Genomic DNA, 11,057 nt, shown 5'->3' with positions numbered 1-11,057 from the left:
ATGACAATGCATTAATGTTTGTAATGTATTACACCAAAGTGGTTATCTGGCCCCTGTATAACTTGGTAATTATTGTATTAACTAATTATTATTACGATTATCACTGTTTTGCTATTTATATATGAACTATTTGTCATTAATTCACTGTCCACGATCATATCGTATGGATATTACGATCTTAAATTCAATGCACTCAACACGCTCGTTTTGAACGCCTCCAAAAAAGTCACACCATGAACAAGAGCGCTGCGGTTAGGCATCTTCAGGAAACATTCACTCCTGCTGGAAGCAGTGCGCATGCCGGATGGCGTATGTGGGGTATGTGGCACGACGAAGCCATTGAGGTTTACAAGTTCAATCTTTTGTGTTGCTGCGGAAGATATTGCCATGATTGCGCAATAGATTGGCGAGAGGAATATAACTTTTGGGGAGTTTCAGTCTTCGCTTGGTAAGAGGAACTTGTAGTTTGTTGATCTATTTACGTCTGTCAACGTTGTCACATATGTTGAAGCTATATTTCTTATAGATTTGCATTGTTTTGCGCGCACTTACTTGGGCAATGATTTGTCTCTCTTGTTTAGTTTTCGTGTTTGAAAGGCAGGCCTTAATTCCTTGAAAGATGCCAGAGAGTGGATCGCAGGTTGAAGGAAAGTTCGGGTCGAAGAGACTGTGGTGGTGCAACTGAGGTAATTACGACTTAAGTTTTTTCTCAAATTCTTCGTATGAATCCACCAATGATTTGCCTTCGATGTAAGGACTCTGGACAAGTGATTTTAAGCATATATCTGCTGCTATGCGGTGACAGCTACCCGGAGAAGTGATGAATGTTTCCAGGCTCTCATTTTGTGCGGCATTCAACCAAGTTAAATACATGTAGTTTACCCGTGGTGTTAAAAGAAAACGTAGGTAAGGGTCGTAGACATTGTGAATATCGTGTTTAAAATATCCGCGGCCTTCTAGCGAGTGTTTACTAGCTAACTTACTGTATATAGATGACTGGCAGATTCCCATGTATCATAAGCAACTCCTGCGATTCTGCGATTAGGGGAGGGTGTCATCCCTCAGTATTTGTCATAACTATCGCTATGATTTAAGAGTTGGCTCAGGATTAAGGGGAGTTGGTTTAAGCCCGTTGGTTGGTATTTCGGATTTAGTTACCTATAAATTCAGGGTAGTTGAAGCCAAGTGGGGAGCCAATTCAGGAGCCTTCAGTTAGAAGCATTCGGCTTCTTACTGAAGGATCCTGGATTCAAATCCCAGGAGAAACCTTGAGGTACTCAAAAAAATTCTCAAGGTGGAAGGCACCCAAGAGAAAGGAACTGATCTCCCGATGTACCTGCAATGGTAGTGTGAAATGAGTATACTTATCGCTCTAAAATATTCTTATTAAATCAGGGGTTGATAAGCCTATTGATATTGTGTGAGATATTGGGGTCTATTTCATTAAAAAGCTTACAAATCTGAGTGTTGTAGAGTCCTGTTGCGTATTCGCGCTGGCCTTATCCTATTGCAGTATATTGTTATGTTGATCTAGGAAGCTTGTCAGCAATACACAACGGTGATTAGAACTAGATGGTTGTTTTGTAGAATTTCTTCTAGCAAGCACGTTACTCTTGCATGGAGAAATGTCTTGCTGGCCTTTGCTCCAAAGTCCTTCTCTGCCCCAGCTCAGTTTGCCCTGGTAATCAGTAGGTGGTTGCAGGGGCGGATCCAGGATTTCTTTCTGGGAGGGGCACAAGCAAGGCCGTATCCAGGATTTTGTTCAGGGGGGGGCACAAGGATATCACGTCATACAAAACGAACGAAATGATTATGGGACCGTAATAAAAATATAGCATATTTTTAAGGGTCTGGGGGGGGCACGTGCCCCCGTGCCCCCCCCCTGGATCCGCCTATGGGTGGTTGCATCACCTAGTACTACAAAAAAATGGGTCACAATAGGAAGATGAATGCCAAACATCTGTCTTTCCTGGAAATACAGTGGAACCTTGCTTAATGAGTATAATTTATTCTCAAATCTTACTCGTGATGTGAAACACTCGTTAAGGAAAACAATTTATTTCATTTGAATTGATGTAAAATAGGATAATGCATTGCATTCCAAAAATAATGCAAAGAAAATGATGATTGTGTAATTTATAATACATCCTTTTCTGTGAGGAAGTTGTCTCGAGGTTTGATTTTGTCTACACTTCAAAATTTTGCAAAACTGAGACTTAGCATTACCATTAATTAAATTTGCAGCATGTATAGCTGCTGCCTCATTTGATTTATGTTTCTAAACACATGATGAGACTGTTTCCCATGCTTTCAGCATCTCCCTTATTTCGCTGGAGGTTTCTTGCTCTGCGGAGGCTGTCATCTCCTTCTCCCCTGACATAATCCTCTCTACAACTTCTTGCTGTGACACAGAATACAGCTCCATAATCTCTTCTGTGGTCAGTTCATGGCTATTCTATCCAACTTGTTTATTGGTGTCAATTCTATCCACCTCTAGCCCTGTAATTTAGGCCAGAGACTTAATCTTGTTGACGACCTGTTCTGCAGACACTTGATCAAACCCCTCGGAGTTGTATTTGACGAGTGTGTCCGGCCAAAGCTTCTTCCACATGGATACACTCTTCTTCTTGGTGACCCACTCCCATGTCTAGTCGATCATATTGAGGCAGGCAGATGCGAAAGTTGTCTCTCCAAAACTTTTTGAGTGTGAGATTGTTTCCTTCAGTTGCCTCAAAACGATGCTTGAAGAGAGTTTTAGTGTAGAGATTTTTTACATTTGAAATTACCTGCTGATCCATGGGCTGCAGTAAAGGATTGGTGTTAGGAGACAGGAACTGGATCTTGATGATTATAAATTCTTTATGGAAGTCACCCACTAGGCCTGGAGGATGTGCTGCTGTATTGTCCATAACAAATTAGGCACGGAGTGTCAAACTCATCTCAAATATATATTTTTTTGTCGGTGGACCAAACTTTTCATTCATTGATCCAATCTATAAAAAGGTAAAATGTCACCCAAGATTTGTCGTTGGACCTCCAAATGACATTTAGCATGCTCTTGTGGACTTAATACTTCTTTGAGGCTATTGGATTGTCCGAATGGTAAACAAGCAGAGGTTTAATTTTCAAATCCCCACTTGCATTTGCACATAACAACAACATGCGATGGTCTTTCATTGCCTTGTGGCCCAGCAATGCCTTCCCTTCTTGGCAAGTTCAGCATCTTTTTTCAAAATAGACCCATCATATCAAAATTAATAATTTTCTGCAGATAACCTTCAGAATTAACAAGGTTCTTGAATATGCTGATGAAGTTCTCGGCTGATTTATATCTAAGCTTTCTGCTTCTCTGTGGCTTGCAATGGTTTGGAAGCTGATACTTGTCTTAAAATTTTGAGCCACCCTCGTCTAGCCTTGAATACTTTTTCTTCGCCTGTTCATGATCCCAGTGACATTTTTCTCTTCTTACAAATTATATCTTTCGTTAAAAGTGTTGCATTGCATTTACTTCTCACTGACCCATATGAGGAGAGATCTTTCCACATCATCGCAAAAATGTAGCCTTTGTATAGAAATTCTTGTGACCTCCTTTGAAGCATCAGTCTCCTTAATCTTACCCCTGTTTTTGACAATAGTGCATATCGTAGATGTAGACCGATTGTGTATGTGTGCTAGGTCAGCCAAGCTCAAACCTCGATCTCGCTTCACAATGATTTGACGTTTGTATTCCATGGCGATTTTTTTACTGTTATCCCTGTCTTCTTGCGGAATTCCTTTTTTGAATACATATGTAAGAACATTTAAACTTTGCTCTTAATTATATGAGATAATATGTCTGGATACTACAAGCAACAGTAAGATGCCAGCTAAATGAACCATAAACATAGGCCGGTAGTCGAGATGCAGGCAGGATCCCTCCATGTGATGCCGCAATTAGTGTAGGTACACTAATGTTTAAATCTCTAAATTCTCATTACACTGTGTGGCAACAGCAGCAACTTAAAGAAAAATAGTAAATTGGCCATTGTGGAAGGTGGAAGTTGGGTGCAACCATATGGTGGGTTACAGTGTTACTAGTCAGGTTTTATGTCTGTTAATGTCTGTATATTTGAGAATTAACGGAGGCTCATTTGTGTTTCCATAGATCCAATTTGAGAGACAGGTACTTATTAATGAGTGCATGGTGTCATATCATTCATGGAAAGGATTGCTATCTTGCATCCTGAAAGGATGAGAACTGAGTAGTGGTGAATTATGGAATAACAACTATGTACTCAAGATTTTAAGAATACAGAACTAATTTGACATGTAAGCATGCTCACTTGTGTGTTTCATTGTTATGTTTACTTGTCTACTTAGGTTAGGATCTGTTTGTTCATGAAAATCTGCACATGCTATGTTCACCAATGAAACTCAGATCCATTGAAATTGCTCAGTATGGTAATTGCTTCTGTTTGGTTGGAATGACCTGAGTACCAAGCTAAGTTTCTTTTGCATGGGACGTTTAATTGCCTTAAATATTATTGGTCTAAAGTTACAATATTTGCAGTTCTTGTTAATAAACCAAGTGATAAATCCAGTTTGCTTGTGAAACTTCATACTTCCAAGTTCAGGTACATCAGAGTTCTAATGGTAAGCACAGTGTGTATGATTCCTCTGTTACTTTTCGTTAAAACCATTTTCGACGCTATTCAAACAATAACCATTTCATACACTTGTTGGAAGGATTTTCATTTTAAGATTTGTTCATTCTGGGAATACAAATAAGAAATGTCATTTCTTGAGTTTAGACAGTCATCAGTATTCAAATAAACGTTATCTGCTCATTGTTGTGGTTATATTTTTACATTTACTAATTGTTTTTTAAGCATTCATTAAATTGTGATATGCTTATCAAATTCTTGGGTACTCATTACATTTTATTATTAACAAACTGAACTATGGATATATGTAATATATTTCACATTTTTTTCATTACTCTAGTCAAAGCTATTGAATTTCCCCAGTCAACTGCTGTAACTTCTTCAATTTTCTGCTTAGACTGCACTTGCACTTCAATTTTTGCATTGACTGACCCTGTTGCTCATAATGCTGCTTTTACATGCATCATTGTTCTTAAATTATTCTGCCAGTGAAGGAAGGGTTTTGATCTTTTTGCAATTCACCCCAGCCTGTCACCTCTCCCAAAAAATTCACAGTAATGCCTTTTCCCTTTCATTCTCTCCATAACTTTCAATATTTTCCTATCCCTTCCTTACGTACTTAGCATTCTTCCCATCCACGTGGATTTTAGCATCTCCTACTCACACAGTATTGCTTCTTTTCCAATCCCATCTTTTCCATATCTCAACTAAACCTATACCATTCTCCATTAACTTTCTCTCCTCACCCACCATTCCCAGTACTTTTTAACTACTCATTCTCTCCTCTCTAACATTTGAATGTCTCCCCTCTTTTCTCGTTCTCTTTCCCGAGTGTCAACTTTTCTGCCTCATAAAGCAGTAAAGACTCTTCAAAAGCCTTGTCTTTACTCTTTTACATAATGATCATCATAGCTCTTTCACATTCTTGAATGCTTCCTTTTATAATGAAATTTTCTTCCTGATACCCTTCCAGCTGTCCATTTTCCTGTAATGTGTTGCCCAAAAAATTGCAATGCTCTACCTCCTCATATTTGTAACCATCCCCTTTTATCTTGAGCTTCACATTCCTTGCTTGGGACCCTTAACAAACCCTTGGTCTTCTTGTTCATGCCTTGTCCCTCGCACTGTTTGTCCAACCAGAGTCTGAATCCCTCAAGGTGACTGTCTAATGGATGCCTGATCTCCCACTAACCTTGCTGATTTAAACATCATTCCTCCCACTTTAACTTTTGCCTCTTACTTATCCCATGGCTCTCTTACCATCTTGATAGCATATGTACTTTTTGTAAAGTAAGGGTGATAGTGGAAAGCCTCGCATCACATTCTGGCCAATGCCTGCACACCCTGATTGACTGTCAGCTACCCTCACTCAAGCAGTCTGAGCCGTATACAGATTACAAATGAGTTGCCTATCCATCAAATATGTTAATATTTTATTAATTATGCCCATCAATTTTACTTTTTCCACCCAATAAAATGCTTTCTCAAAATCCACTAAGCATGCATACATATCCTGATTATTTTCCAGATTCCTCTCTGCTACGGAGTGCATTACTTTATTTCATGAGGAAGTTTATTTTGGGGAAATTCAAGCAAATCAAGCCAGAAAAGCCTCCATTGCAAAAAAAACAAGCAGTTAAAGCCATATTCCAATTTCGAATTCATTCCCATGGTAAACCTTTATTCACCAAAACCCATACCTATATGTACTTACTCTACCTTCTATTTATGCCTTATCCTGTGTTTGTTTTGTAAAATAAAATCCAGATAAATTCCCACTTAACTCCATTTTCCATGAATACTCTGCCTGCTTTAAAAATTACATACTTAATTATGTACAGGGTTTCATATTAATAAATGTAATTGTTATGTTTCTAAATGTGTACTTCTAACTATACCATTTGTATATTTTTGTATGTGCCTGTGATCTGTAACTTTGCGTCTAAATGCAGGGGCGTAGCCTGGAATTTCATTCGAGGAGGGGGGGATCCAAAACTAGGGGGAAAATTTTTGTCAAACAGGATACTAAGTGATTGGTTTTTAACTAATTTAACACTTTTCATAATCGAAAAAAAACTTCAATTGTTAAAGAAATATTTTGTAAATTCACGATTTTTCTATATTTTGTTTTCTTTTATGAAGAAAAATTAATGAGTTTTATATTTTGGGGGGGTCCGGACCCTCTATACCCCCCTGGCTACGCCACTGTCTAAATGTGTGCTTCAAACAGTACCATTTGTGTCTTTTTGTATGTTCCTGTAATCTGAAACATTGTGTCTAAATGTGTACTTCAAGCTTTACTATTTGTATCTTTTTGTGTGTGCCTGTAATCTTTAACCTTGTGCCTATGTCCTTCCCCTATTTTCTTGAGGAAACCATTCATGTATATGTTAATGGTGTAATAAATATTATTCTTATTATTATTAATATTTTAGTTATTGTATGTGTCTGTCGTTATGATCAGTCATCATTCCAAAGATTGGTTGGACTCTGATCTCCGATTCTCAATTCTGCTCTCAGCGTATCTTTCAACACTTGCATAATTCATCCGATTTAAATTGATGGATGAAGGTGATGCTTCGTAAAATTTCTTTGCATTAAACATGTTACAGTAAGACACTTAATACTCTTCGCACAGCCTTCAAATCACCCTGATCAGTTTCAACAACGATGTGACATTTTCAAAAGGGGGGGAGGGAGTGAGCCTATACTTCTTGTAATTGGGCATTGCCTTTCCCCCCTTGAAAATGAAACATTGTTCTTGAAATCGATTGGGGAGATTAAAAAGTTGTGTTGAAAAAACAGTGGATGAGGACCCAGAGTGGGCCCTTACAAGAACTGGCTTGCCCAGTCATCCCGTGGAGGGGTTTGGTGGGCAAGGAAGAAAAGGAAATAGGCACTGGCATGATAAGAAGCCCGCAGATGCCTCTGGGGTTGGGAGGAGGGGGATAGGGAACGTCTGGATGCTGTCATTGGGGCGACGTGAGCCACCACTAGGGAAGCCATGCTTTGATGTGCAGAAAGGATTCTTGGGCTTCTGAATGGCTCCATGTCTCCTGATGCTTCAAAGAATGACTCAGGAGTTTTGGAGCCCATTACGTTGTGGAAAACCCATGAATCCTTCCTGCACTTGATATGCTGGAAGAATCTAAGATCTTGCATACTTTGATGTATGTACGAGAGTGGCAGGAGAGAAGGAAAAATCTTTCAATTCTTCTGTAGAATGTGTAGTGTAGTTTCTTTTCACATGTTTAACATCTGATTTATATTCTTCTTGAACTGTTCACTGCGTCTCATCTGAGGCCTATCTATGCCACTCTTCATTTCCACCCGACCTTCTAAGACTACTGTTATCAGATAATTTCTCATGATGTGGCCAATCATGCTGTCCCATCTTATTCTTGGTGTTTATGAATGACTCTTTCTCTCCTACTCTTTGTGAAACTACTACATCAGTGGCATAACTGGGAATATGAATGGGGGGGATGGGATGGCATTGGGGGGTCCAGGAAAATTTTTGAAAACTGACATGCCTGGAAATACATTTTACATCATTTTGGCCCTAACTGTAAGCATATGCAGTTATTGCATGTCATAACTAGAGCATTAATATTTTTTTAAATTTCTATGAGGCTTTGGGGGGGGGGGGGGGTTATTTATCACCTCATCCCCCCTATAGTTACGCCACTGTTCTACATTATTCATGAGATCTCTCTCATCTCAATATCAACTCAATCATTCCTCTGAAACATCGCTTTTTGAAAGCTTCCGACCGTGTATTCCCTCCTGCTGTCATCTTCCATGCCTCTCTAACTTATAGATGTGTTCTCCAAATGTAAGTTCTTTATGAATTTCTTCTGTACTTCAATCCTTACATTCCCAGCTGTTAGAGTACTCCTCTTTTAGAGTACATAATTTCATATTCACTTGGGCTATTCTACTGGCCCATTTTTGCCCATTGCTGTCGTCACTTGGCTAAATAGCAGTACTCTTACACCTCCTTAAGTTTATGATTCCTTAGGTTGGTCTTTGTCTCTTCTCTGTCACTCCAAACCAACATATTCTTTGCATTGATTTTCATCGTATATCTAGCCATTTTCTTTTCCATAATTATGATAATATTCTTCAGATGCCTCACTGTCTTTACTGTATTAGTTCTGAATTGAAACGAAAGTATTCAACAAATTTTCTTTAAACCCACAAAAAATTATATATATTAGTATAAGATATGTAACTAAAATTAAACCATTTTTTCGAGGAAATAATCTCATGAATCCCATGGCTTGCCCATCCCCCCCCCCTCCTAGTTATGATCCTGGGTATGCCCTTTATAATACCTGTGATTGTTTAGCTCCAGCATAGGTTGACTGAGAATGGGTAAAAAAGGCTCTGCATTTTGAGGTAATAACTTACGATAATGGTAAGCACTGGCTATCTGCATGCATTTATTGGCATTATATAACTCGTGTGTGAATTACTTACCGTACTATCTTTTCATTTTCTATTACTAACTGGTAGTGTTTTTTACATTCGTGTCTTTTGCACTCTCCTAGTTCCTGGTCTGATCGCATCTCGCTGTCTTGTGTACTTGTCCTGGGTTCAGCGAACGAGTGCGTTTCTGACTGAGGCTAGGATGAGTGCTGCGTGCCTGGTGCGGGATCACCTCTTGCCACACACCCTGGTGGTGGCTTGCACAGTACCTGGTGTACGTAGTATACTGTAGATACCCATCATCCTCATTTATCTTCCTTCCCTTGCTTGTGAATAATTTGTTCCTTGGTTAATTTTGTTGCTAGATGACCCCTCTTCCATTAGCTGACTATTTTTACATTAGACATTTTCTGACGACAACTCACTAGTCACATAGAGATGTATTCACCTCTCACCTGCTTTATTGCTTCCAAACTATCGTGGTAGACATCCTCCACTCCTTCATCGTTATAATCTGTTGTTTACATGTAAACCTGCATGACTACGGTTGCTATAGCTTTAGTGTTCATCTTCACCATTACTAACCTTTCATTATCCTGCATGTAAATTTTTATATGTATTCAGCCACTCTTTCTGAGAATTATCCTAAATCCAGCGTTATGGTTTGAAGATCCTTTGTGTGTAATCCTCTATATTTCACTCCATAAGTCCCTTGCTTCTTTATGTAATTCCTTTGATTCCTTATGCATACATTGAGGTTCATTCTTTGCATTTCCTTCTTTAGATTCTCATACCTTCCACAGATTGGAAACAATCTCATCTTCCATTTTCCTAATCTTACAATTGTTTCACATTCGACTTATGTACTCTTTTGGATAATCCTCGCCCAGAGATCTAAATGAGGGCCTAGTTTAGCTGAGGAATATTTTGTTTGTAGGAGAGTAATGTATCATGTTTAGTATTAAATAGATGTGTGGAGTGGCTGAGACTCATTTGGATAATAATGTGGTGGTTTCCCCATCCTTGATCCACATCGCAGTGTTACCATACCTTCCATGAAATGAGTGTTCTTGTTTTGATCTCCACCTTCACAGATATGAATAAGAGTCGCTGCCCTTTCTACCAGGTAATGATGGTGAATTTCTAAGTTGTATCATTTTCTCTGAGTATAGTGTCTCATTTCAATAGTTGAATCTTCCCCATGGACAGAACAATAAATCCTTGCCATTGCCATCCCTTGTTGTCCAAAACTGCTCATTCAAGAAAAAAATTTGCTAATTTCACAGGTAACGTTTATATCTAGAGTTTGACTCTTCATCTGCGACCCTGTCGATGAATTTGGTAGTTGATAAGCTTAGCCTCGAGCATAATCGCGTACCTCACTGGAATACCACCTCCTACCAAACACTCGGGGTACTCTCCCGTGATTTTCATATGATTCAATTTGCATATTGTGACTGGATTTGTGCCATTCCACTGGTACTCTGAACTGGCTTGTTTAGCAAAGGATAACAAGGTTTGTGAAATAGTAAAACAGTTCTCTATTACCAGCCAAATGGCAGGATCTTTTATAGGATATGTATCACATCACATGGGTTATGAACAGAATTTTCTTCTTAAAAGGAGGATGAAATCGCTTAACAGAAAAGCAAATCAATAGGCAGAATAATGATGTTAATAAAGTGGCTGCTCGGTAATGATTGGTCATGAAAATGATGTGAAGCCGACTGCAGAAATGCAAATGCAAAGAGTGCATTCGTCTGAACCGATGAATAACAATACTCAATTAAAATTTACTCCCACCGAGAAAATATCAAATTAAAATTTCGAGAATATATTCATAGCACTTCGACACCAGGACAACCCCCCGAAGCTGGCCAGTCCTTCTCCCACCTATGAAGACCTTAGAGTGAAGGCCTGGTTGAAGCTGTTCCTAGGTCTGGGCCATATTGAAATTTCAATGTCGGAACGCGATTTTTTTTA

General features: G+C 38.9%; 1 long non-coding RNA gene across 1 annotated transcript; it reads left to right on the top strand.

Moving 5' to 3' along the window:
- The first annotated feature begins 307 nt into the window (after positions 1–307).
- On the top strand, positions 308–6,245 carry LOC124166807. The gene is made up of 3 exons (XR_006866518.1): positions 308–448; positions 582–686; positions 6,172–6,245. It is a non-coding gene; the product is annotated as an uncharacterized LOC124166807 (long non-coding RNA).
- The last annotated feature ends 4,812 nt before the right edge of the window (positions 6,246–11,057 follow it).

Source organism: Ischnura elegans, chromosome 10, assembly GCF_921293095.1.
Source record: "Ischnura elegans chromosome 10, ioIscEleg1.1, whole genome shotgun sequence".
In the NCBI taxonomy this organism is placed as follows: Eukaryota; Metazoa; Arthropoda; class Insecta; order Odonata; family Coenagrionidae; genus Ischnura; species Ischnura elegans.
The sequence above is the reverse complement of the archived record's forward strand: the minus strand, read 5'-3'. Positions and strand labels throughout refer to the sequence as shown.